The sequence below is a fragment of the Perca flavescens genome, chromosome 11 (genome assembly GCF_004354835.1).
Source record: "Perca flavescens isolate YP-PL-M2 chromosome 11, PFLA_1.0, whole genome shotgun sequence".
NCBI classification, from domain to species: domain Eukaryota; kingdom Metazoa; phylum Chordata; class Actinopteri; order Perciformes; family Percidae; genus Perca; species Perca flavescens.
In genome coordinates this window covers 22947999-22959624 of record NC_041341.1, presented here as the reverse complement: position 1 = coordinate 22959624, position 11626 = coordinate 22947999, and positions in this window count along the sequence as shown.

Sequence of the window (11626 nt, the reverse complement as noted above, 5' to 3'; positions counted from 1 at the left end):
TAATTTATTGAGGAAGCACTTATTACATTTTCTACAGATTTGCTGCTTGATGCCTTAACAATGGCACAACTCCGTCATTTATAAAAATGTATGTAAACATATATGAACAAAATCAATTGGGTATTCTTGTAGACCTTCATGTCAAGCAATATTGCATTGCTGCACACCAAAACTTTTGCACACTGCTGCTTATAGTATTGTCAAAGTACAGTATATGTTAATTATTACCAAACTATTACTATTATATTATATTTATATAATATTTATTATATTATATAACAAACAAAAAACACAAGCGTTATTAGATTCATATATTTTAATTGTATCACAAAAGTGCTGTCTTTTATGGCAATCATTAACGTATTGCTTTTATTTCAGTTTGGGAATAGGTCTTCACATGTAATTACAAACAGTTTAAGTTTAATCATTCAGGGAATGAACTCCTCCCCTTGAGTCTGGGCTGGGGGCGGGGGAGATGTCTCTCTCCAGTATTTTAAATTTGTACTGCAGTAACTTTTTTTAAACACTAGCTGTCAGTATTACACGTTAATTTTGACCTTTTTAAAGGTAATTTCTTTAAGGTATTCCCCAAGGTATCGTTGCTATCCCAATGCTGTAAAAAAGCTAATGCTAGCTAGAAAGAGTTAAACAGACACAACTGACAAAAAAAGGGTTAAGAGGTTTAAAACTTACCAATTTTGGGTACCTTGTTGTTTAAGGCAAGTTTCACCAGCATTTTTCCACGTAAAAGTGAAACCATTTTGACAGTTCCTTTCTTCTCTGAGAGAGGTTTTTATAGCATACAGTAACTGTATGCTGTAAAACCTGACTCATGACACTTAGCTAGTTGGGGGAATGCTGTTCTACAGCATTCCACCTATTGTTATTCGGTTCTTTATTTATTCTTATTCTTAGTTTTATTATTCCGTCTTCCGTACGTTTTTTGGCTCTCTGTAACTTCTGCATACTTTCACCTATTTAAACCATTCAACTTTTCAAATGTTCAGCTTTTTCAGCTAATGATGGGACTTCTTCAACTTTTTTTCTACTATTTATACTTTTTAAAATTTTAAGCTTTTTCAAACTTTTTTTTAACATTGAAGTGAATGAGAGCAGGCTTCAACTCCTTAAAATCTTCTTCCGCTCCCAAAATTTTCAGCTCCTTCATACTTTCACCTACAGACGCCAAACAAACTTTAAAATGTTCACCTTTCAGTTTGATATCTTTTACAGTTTTTGAGAAAAAGCTGTTTAAGTTTAGTGATCTTTTCAGGAAATTTTATCGATTAAACAGAGTGTGTATTGCGCTGCTTAGAGTGGATGACATCATAGCTAGAGCACAGAGCCTTAAAAAAAATATCTTTGTCCCTTCTCCTTAAATTGATCTCACGCCCACATTTTCTACTTGTCATACACAATTTAGTTCAGTTTTTTGATACATCTTATACTTTTGGCTCAGCAAGCTTCCAAATGACAAGAGTTTGAAATCCTCCTCCATTGGCTCCCATATTAAAAATTCTCCACAATTCCCAGCGAAACGCACAGCGAACCACTTTTTTAGATCGCTGATATGCCCACATTTTTAAGTTTATCAACATAATTTTAATACCGATACGTTCACAAAGGCCTTGTGGTGCTCAGGATCACGTCATTTGACTGATAGCAGTTATCGTGCTGCCACTGTGACACATTGTTTGAGAGCTCGCTCTCAGGGACTTGAAGGCTTCTCCCACACTGTCTCTCACTAATCAGGTGTGGGGATTAATGATCAAAGAGAGGCTTTATAAGTACTAAAGGAACATTGTTTGTCTGTTCTGAAGATAGCGCAGTGGTTATGGCACATGGCAAGGGTGTGGGGGGCCAGGGTTCATATCCCACTGTGGGACATTGATCAGCATGTCCCTGGCAACGGTGTTATTTGACTTTTTCAACTACTCTCACTACTTCAACTTATATTCTCACTACTTCAACTTATTTTTACGGTTTTAAGCTATTCATCCAGTTTAGCTTTAGCAATTCAGCTATTCATGTTTTATTTTGCAAACTCACACACATGCACACACGCAAACACACACACACAAAGACACACACAGGCACACATGCAAACACACACACAAACACGCACACACACACACACACACACACACACACACACTCAAAAACACACACACACACACACACACACTCCCCCATACACACACACCCACACAAACACACTCCCAACACACGCAAACACACACACAAAGAAACACACATAGAGACACACTCACACACACACACACACAAAGAAACACACATAGAGACACACTCACACACACACACACACACACAGACAGACACACAGACCCACACTCAAAGACAAAGTCATACACACATACACACAGACACACACACACACACACACACACACACACACACAGACACAGACACACACACAGACACACACATAGCCACACACACAAACACACACAGACTCACACTCAAACACACACACACACACACACACACACACACACACACACACACACAGACAGACACACAGACCCACACTCAAAGACAAAGTCATACACACATACACACAGACACACAAACACATACACACACACACACACACACACACACACACACAAACACAGACATACACACAGACACAGACACACACACAGACACACACATAGCCACACACACACAAACACAAACAGACTCACACTCAAACACAGACACACACACAGACAGACACACAGACCCACACTCAAAGAATGACAAAGTCACACACACACACACACACACACACACACACACACACAAAAGACACAGACACACACACATACACTCAAACACACACACACAAACATACACAGACTCACACTCAAACACAGACACACACACAGACAGACACACAGACCCACACGCACACACAGACACAGACACACACACATACACACACAAACACACACACATACACACAGACACACACACACACAGACACACAGACACACACATAGCCACACACATACACACAAACACACACACACACACAAACACACACACAGACTCACACTCAAACACAGACACAGACACACACACACACACACGGAAACACACACACACACACACACACACACACACATAGCCACACACAAACACACACACACACACAGGCACACACAGACACACTGATGACACTTCAAAGAGATTTCATCACAGACATCAAAGCAAGTTTATAAACAAACCCTTTCACAGACAGTCCACTTGAATGGACCTTTATCACAGCAGACATGTTGACTTGTCATAGTAGGAAAAGCACAGCTAACAATGATAACCTTAACGATGCCTCAATTCCATCAAGTGTTCCAGTAAGATATTTCAGTGAGTCAGCATGCACAATACCAGGACCTCTCCTAAGTGGAATGCATCCATCAATAATGGTTTAATACCAGGACCTCTCCTAAGTGGAATGCAGCCATCATTAATGGTTTAATACCAGGGTCTCTCCTAAGTGGAATGCAGCCATCATTAATGGTTTAATACCAGGACCTCTCCTAAGTGGAATGCAGCCATCAGTAATGGTTTAATACCAGGACCTCTCCTAAGTGGAATGCAGCCATCAGTAATGGTTTTGAATACATGTGCTTTTCCTGCTATGACATGTTAACATCTCTGCCGTGAAAAAGGTCTATACAGCTCTCTGCATTTTTATCTGTTTCTCACAGTATTTGTCATCTTCTCTCCTCTTCTGTCCTTTTATCCTCTCTTCTCCCGTCTCTCCTTCTCTCTTTCCTCTATTTCCACTTATTTCGGCCCCATTCTTTTCACGCAATATATTTCACATCTCATCTCAGCTTGATTGATGCTTTTTCGTTCTATGCAGTGTATAATGAAAATATTTCTTCTTTCAGCCTTTTCAACTTTCATCTTTAACAGTATTACAGTATTAATTTGTTTCATATTTCTGCATATGTGAGTCATTATCTCTTAGAAAATCTACTCAGACCTCACAGTGTTCTACATATTTTGTCATTATTCAACCTTTAAAGCAAACTGTTCAGTTTAGCATAAACCTTTAACTTTTTAATGAAATTTATACTTATTAAAACAATTTCCGCTTTTTCAACTATTTTCACTACTTCAACTTCTTCTTACGGATTTAAGCTATTCAACCAGTTTAGCTTTAGCAATTCAGCTATTCAGCATTCCCATGCATTTTCTGCAGGAAATGCATTTTCTAGTTTCACTATGATACTGCAAACTGCAGTATCATCGCTTTTTCAACTATTTTCACTACTTCAACTTCTTCTTACAGATTTAAGCTATTCAACCAGTTTAGCTATTCAACCAGTTTAGCAATTCAGCTATTCAGCATTCCCACGCATTTTCTGCAGGAAATGCATTTTCTAATTTCATTATGATACTGCAAACTGCAGTATCATAGTGAAACCAAGGCAGACTGCAGTACGGGCAGATACTGCATTATGCCTTAGTTTCACTCTACTTTTCTATACAAACTGCAAACTAAAAATGTAAATTTATATAAGAAATGTATTAGGTAGCCATATGAAATTTTAACAGATTGAAGAGCAGATCCTCCACTTGTTTTGAAAAATTGGAGATACTGCTCTTAGCCTTTGTAGGGCAGTATTGTAATGCATCATATTTCATAAACTGATACTGTTTTGTTCGTAAAATCTTCATCTGAAAAGTAACTATCGCAGTCAAATAAATGTAGATTGTAAATTTACCATATACCCAGTTAAAATGTAGTAGAATAGAAGTATAAAATACAATAAAATGGAAAGACTTAGGCAAAGTACCTAATAAGTCCACTTAAGTACAGTCCTTGAGTAAATGTACTTGGTTACTTTACACAACTGGATACTTTTGTCAGTTTGTGACAAACCTGTACTATATCCCTTGCTAACAAATACAACATATACTTTAAAAAAAAGTTTATGTGATTAATCATTTACAAAACACACAATGTATCCTTTTTTTATTATTATTATTATTTGGCATTTAATTAATCCACTCTCAGTAATGCAGTTATCTATTGATCTAGAGCTGTCGCCTGGCTACTTTCTGTCCCGTAGGTGGAAAGGTCTAGTCGAGTCAGCAGTCTGTTCAGCATTAGTTCAGCTCTGACATCACTGATGCAGTGCTGTGAGTGTGAGCCAGCACCCACAGCACTGACTGCAGAGGCTCATGCTGTCAGCTCTTAGCCTGAGGCAGATCTGTGCACCGTAGCTTCCCCATGTTGCTTTTTAGGGATGGGGAAGCTGAGTCAGAGTCATGGCTGGTTCATACTCTGGCGATCAGTGCAGCCAGACCAGCTAAGCATCTGTCTCTCTCCCCTTCTTTCCAGTGCAGCGCCTTTGCCTCCTGGACCAAGAAGAACATCTGCAAGAAGGAATGCTGCTTCTTTGTAAAAGGTGTCAGGTAGGATAGGCTGCTCTGTGCTTTGTTGGTGATGACATTTTCTGAACTGACCTTGTAGTTTGCTGTTGCTGTTGCTGTTGCTGCTGCTGCTGCTGCTGCGGCGGCACAATAATACAGAGCATCAGCCCTCTTTTGTGTTTATGTGAGAGGGGCATCACCCTTAATTGCTCTGAGGGCAGTTGAATCTGTTCATTGTTTCCAGCAGTTGTCACTTTCCTCAAACTGTCTGCATGGAAACAGGGAAGCATTATCTTTTGTTTCTACACTAGAGAGGATGTATGTACGTGTGGCTACTCAAAGACCGACCATGTGGATGAAGCCATCAAGCCAGAAGACTTTACGGGCGAGGGCGTGGGACAGACACAGACATGTCAGAGAAGTGCCCACAGATGCTTTTGGAGACATCAGCTTTGGTGGTTTGGGACAAAAGACCGGCAAGGTGAAACATCCTTTTCTTCACCATCTCTCCATTATATTAACATGACATGTGAATGCGTGCCTGTGTGTCTTTATCCTCGCTTTTCTGTCTGTCTGTCATTCTCAGTATGTGCGAGTGTCCACAGACACCAGCCCAGAACTCCTGTACAACTTATTGACTGAACAGTGGAAACTTTCCCCACCCAACCTGCTGATCTCAGTGACCGGAGGAGCCAAGAACTTTTATCTTAAGGCTCATCTCAAGAACATGTTCCACAGAGGTCTTATTAAAGTGGCCCAGACAACAGGTCAGCCTCAGATTTCAAGGTGTAGCAATGATCAGCGGTTAGAGAGTCTGTGAAAGCTTATTTCCTGAGTACATGTGTAGTTATGGTGTGTGGCCATCTGCATGTGCTAAAATACACCATATAGGCCTCAAATGTCTACTCAATCTTCCCAGTCTAGTGGTATTTAAAGTGTAATGTTTCCTTATTCACTGCTTACTAATCTTAGTGATGGTGTCCCATTTCATACTGCTTACATTCTAACTGGATTTTAAGTGTGTAGTGTGTTCATTTGTGTCCTCAAAGATGCCAGCTATCAAGCTACACACAGCTAAAAAAAAATAAAAAATAAAAAATAAAAAAATTGTTGTTGGTAGTGAGGCAGCGCCAGAAAGATCTTGCAAACACACATTCATTATTTATTTGGAAAATCTTTTTCTTCTTAGTTGAGGTTAATTAGCAGCAGCTTTCATACGTCATTGCCAGTTTGATTGACATCTGATATTTGCTTATATGCTAACTGGTGGTATTAGCCAGTTAGCTAAGCTTAGAATAAAGACTACAATCAGGGGGGAAAAGCGTGGTTTGCTCAGAAGATAACAAAACCTTCCTACCAGCACGTCCTACCAGAGCCACTCTGGATCTGCCATAACCAATTGCTAACGTTTGGTCATGACGTATGTCATGCGCATGTGCAACAAGAGGAGAGACCGACAACTATCTGCTTATATTTAGCATTAGCATCACTAGCGTTAGCCTTAGCCAACTTCACCACTAAAGGAGCGAGCTGGAAAATCTAACTTTTCCCCAACCCCGTGGGGAGGAGGGCCACAGCATCATGGCCACCAACACAACTCAGCAAATATTGTTCTTGCTCAAGCTTTAACTTCTGGATATTCGGCAGCGTTGCCACAACGGAACGAATGGCTTCGCTCGCATCTTTCTAGCGCGCGTCCTTAATGTCATCATTCTCAGACACTCCCTCTGTTCGCTGATTGGACCGCCAAATATTTGGCCAGAGAAAACCCAAGAATATACAAGGGGGTAAGCTTTGCTTCAGAACACGAACCTCCAATGGCGCCATTTTGTTGCTATGAAGCGATCACCTCTTGTTAGCATTGCACTGACCGCCATATTTTTTTTTACGTCACTTGACTGCGAATAACTTTACATCTGAAGCGTTTAAAGACTCTATTTGTCCATTGTTTATTTCTAAAGAAACACGACAATGTATAAAAGGCTCCATTACCTTGTACCTCACGTTATAGCTCCGTAGCAGACGTTTTTGTAAAAATAAGCTAACGATTGTGTCATAACCAAGTGACTTACTGTCGCACAGTAGAGGAATTACCGTATAGTACAGGAGAAGCTCGCAGGCAGTTTCGACTTACATTAGCTGTTTAGGTTTAATTACTAATGTTAACTAGCATGTTAGTTAGAAATAATTAGCCATTCTCTCTCCGTCTCTGTAAGATTGGGAATGATTGAGATTTCTCTTGTCACAGCTACCAGAAGACTTACAACTTTCAGACACGTTGCTCACGTCACATTTACGTTGTCTCTGTCAGTTGGAGGCTGCGCAGTAAAGCAAGAGATCACCGGAAAAGTGCTTCTAATAGCCTTCACTGGTCTCCGTCCAGAGCAACGGGGTCTATTGGTTTATTATATACTGCCTATGAGAATATACCGCGAACCCAGACAGAAGGGAAATGAAAATTGAGCAGAAGTACGTAGTAGGGCGGATATGAGCGGTTATGTGTGGAACTATATATTGGCCGTGAAGAGTGACCAACCAGCTATTCCTTTGAAGCCCATTGTTTTGATTGACATGCTCAATAATAACAAATGACATGTGGATATCCAAATATTTTTGCCCATATAGTATTTGAAAATACTGTACATATACTTCATGGGTCAAAGTATGTGAAGGACGGCATAAATCGGTAAAAAGATGTTACACAGAACATTTCCTAAAAATGCATTCAGATACATTTGAACATGTCAACAGTTCTGTGGGGTTGCATGTATAATTGTTATTTTTACTTTTAGCTACGTGTACTTCAACATATACCATGTTGTGAATCAGTTGTAAGTGGACGTCCACTAAGTGACGTCCTTTACACGTGCATTTATAGTCCATCATGCCCCTCTATGAAATCAATTGTGATAAAGCTGCGTTAAACCCTTGCATGGTTAATTCTGCAATAATTAATTTAATTCGCCAAGTTTTTAAAAGGTTATGAAGAAGTCCACTGACGTCCTTTACACGTCTATAGTCAAGGCTGTGGACAGTCGTCCACTAACGTCTTTTACACGTCTAGTCAAGCAAAACAGAAAAAGAAACACGATTTGTATACAAAGTACATTTACTTTATGTGGTTTAAATAAATTATAATTACACAGTGCCCAGTGTGGTTAAGTGATTGCAAAGCCACTGCATTTTAGTCATTATTTCAACCTGTTGTACCTGATGTATTCTTTGTTTTTTGTTTTTAAATGAATGTATGCATACATGTAAAACATAAATATATCCGGTCACCATTTATGTCGGAGTTGGATGTAATTATTGACATATATAAAATGTAATTGCCATTGACAGGGAAACTGCTGCCAAGATGTAGTAACAAAAGATCTCGCGATATTACATAATCCCGCGATAGGATAGATTATCTCGCGAGATGTTAACGCGTTCTCCCCAAGGGGGTAAGCTTCGCTTCAGAACTCGAGCCATCATGGCGCCATTTTGTTGCTAACTGGCCATCACCTCCTGTTAGCATTCCGCTGACTGCCATTTTTTTTTTACGTCACTTGACTGCGAATAACTTTACATCTGAAGCGTTTAAAGACTCTATTTGTCCGTTGTTTAGTTCCAAAGAAACACAACAATGTATAAAAGGCGTCATTACCTTGTACCTCACGTTATGGCTCCGTAGCAGACGTTTTTGTAAAAATAGGCTAACTATTGTGTCATAACCAAGTGACTTACTGTCGCATAGTAGAGGAATTACCGTATAGTACAGGAGAAGCTCGCAGGCAGTTTCGACTTACATGAGATGTTTAGGTTTAATTACTAATGTTAACTAGCATGTTAGTGATCAATAATTAGCCTGTGCCCATGTTATCTCCTTACATACACCTACAGTCTCCGTATCTGTAAGATTGGGAATGATTGAGATTTCTCTTGGCACAGCTACCAGAAGACTTACAACTTTCAGACACGTTGCTCACGTCACATTCTCTCAGTTGGAGGCTGCGCAGTAAAGCTGGCCATCACCGGAAAAGTGCTTCTAATAGCCTTCACTGGTCTCCGTCCAGAGCAACGGGGTCTATTGGTCCATTATATACTGTCTATGGTTCTCCCCATAGACTCCGGAGCCAGTAACTTGAACGTTGAACAACCACGAAGAGAGGAGGAATTGAGTTGTATCGATAATATTATTAAAAATCTACTGTTTGGTAAGTACATTTTGTATTATTAGATTAACGTGCTTGAGTTTTACTTGTTTGACATGAATGAACCGAAATAAATGATGCCCACATTGTCAACTGAAATGTACTGAGTTTGGCTAAAATTAGCTAGCTAGCAAACGTTAGTAGGCTAAAAGTTAATTTGAATTTATACAACGGTATACCATAGTATAAAGTATGTTTAATGTTACAGTCAAAGTTGTGAAAGTGTATGTTTTAACATTTGTTGAAGTTAAAAAGTTAAAACCCGGCTCATGTTTTGAAAACAATGTTTAATGGGGCCTGCAGCTAAATTTAATCAAGTACACTAATACAGCATTTGAGTGTCTCACCTAAAACCTAGCTTTTAAAGAATTAATCAGGTCATGTCTGACATTTAGCATATGAAGAAGACTCATTGTCCCCACAGGAAAGGTAACTATTGTTTCTGGTTTTGGGGAGCCACTCCCTGCAGGGCCAGGCGTGATTAGACAGAATCGGCACTACCATGTGAAACGACCTTTGTCTGTGACCTGGGGTAAACTTAAAATCAGAGGTGTGTCTTTAATCAGAGACCCACAATTCCACAGGAATATAATTCGGAAACTGATGTGATGTCGGCACGTTGAAATCCGCTGTTTACAGCGTATTGTTTGTCATGTCACATGACTGTTCTTTTGTAACTCCGCAAGGAGAAGCATGAGATCAGTCCACTGTCAGCTGCAGTGTTTTATGTTTTATGTTGATTGTGTTTTGTCTTGTCGTTTTCATGCAGTTTCATTAAACCTTTTGCTTAACTTTCAATTCGACCCCAGCCTCTCCTTCCTCCACCAGAAATCGAAGAACACGTCTTTTAGAGATTTCTTAACACATTGCATGCAATTGCTACGCTGCACTGTACTGTTAATCATGATTTTTTTTTTTTTAACCTTATTTGGTTATTTTTTCTAAGGTGAAGTAATCCTACCTTTTTTTTCATAGAATGGGTTAGGGATATATATATATATATTGATTTTAGCTTTTTCTAACTCAGTTTCATTCATGAAACTGGTGCAAAATCTTGTTTCATTTTTTTTTTTTTTTTTTTAGTTATAGGACCATAAAAACATTTAGACAGTAATTCAATGTAATTTTTTTCCTACTGTTTGTTTTGTTTATTATTGTAATATTCTCTTCCCTCAGATGCTGTGAAGAGGTGGAGCCCAAATTCAACTGAATCAGAAATTGATGCGGCTATGGTGGAACACTTGAAACATGCTCCAGGAAGAGTGTGGGGTTATAACAAATAACTTTCCTGGTGTAAATGATGTTGCAAAAAGTTGCTACACAAAGGGAGATATTTGTTACAGTGTTATTGAACTGAACTAAATTAACGGAATTGAGCTAAAATTGAATTTGTTTTGTAATGAACACGTTTTTCCTGTTTCCCGGGTGAATCTGTATTGTATAAACCGTAAAATAAATAAATGTGATTTGGAATTTTGTGGCTTTTTAGTTCATCCCGTTATCTTTATGATCATTTGTCATGAACTACTAAAATGAAAATAAGAACAGTTTATTTTACAGTGTCCTTGTTACATGTAGTTACTGTAATAACTATAAATTATGCATAATTACATGCAACAAACCTTAACCCTATATTCAGATGCAATTAATTATATTAAGAACTTAAATGTATAAGTAAAGTGTTGTTTGATCTACACGTGATTATAACGTGCTATAGACGTTCAGGTATGACTGGACCGATTTCGGACCTTTTTAGAACCTTTGTCAAGTTTAGATGTGTAAACGTCAAGATCGCCGTTCACGATTTAACACAATGGGTGTATGATTGTTTAATATGCAGGCTTATAGCCTACACTTCTGCAGAAACACACCTTATAAACATCCAGAAGAAGACTAATTCTGGCGTCCAGGGACGCGCAGAAAAGACGTGGAATTCACGGCCAAGTGACGTCAAAGACGTCGGTTCAACTTTCATTTTGGAACTATTTTTCAACCATGACGGGACGTCTCGGACGGACGTCTTTTCATCGGTCATTAAA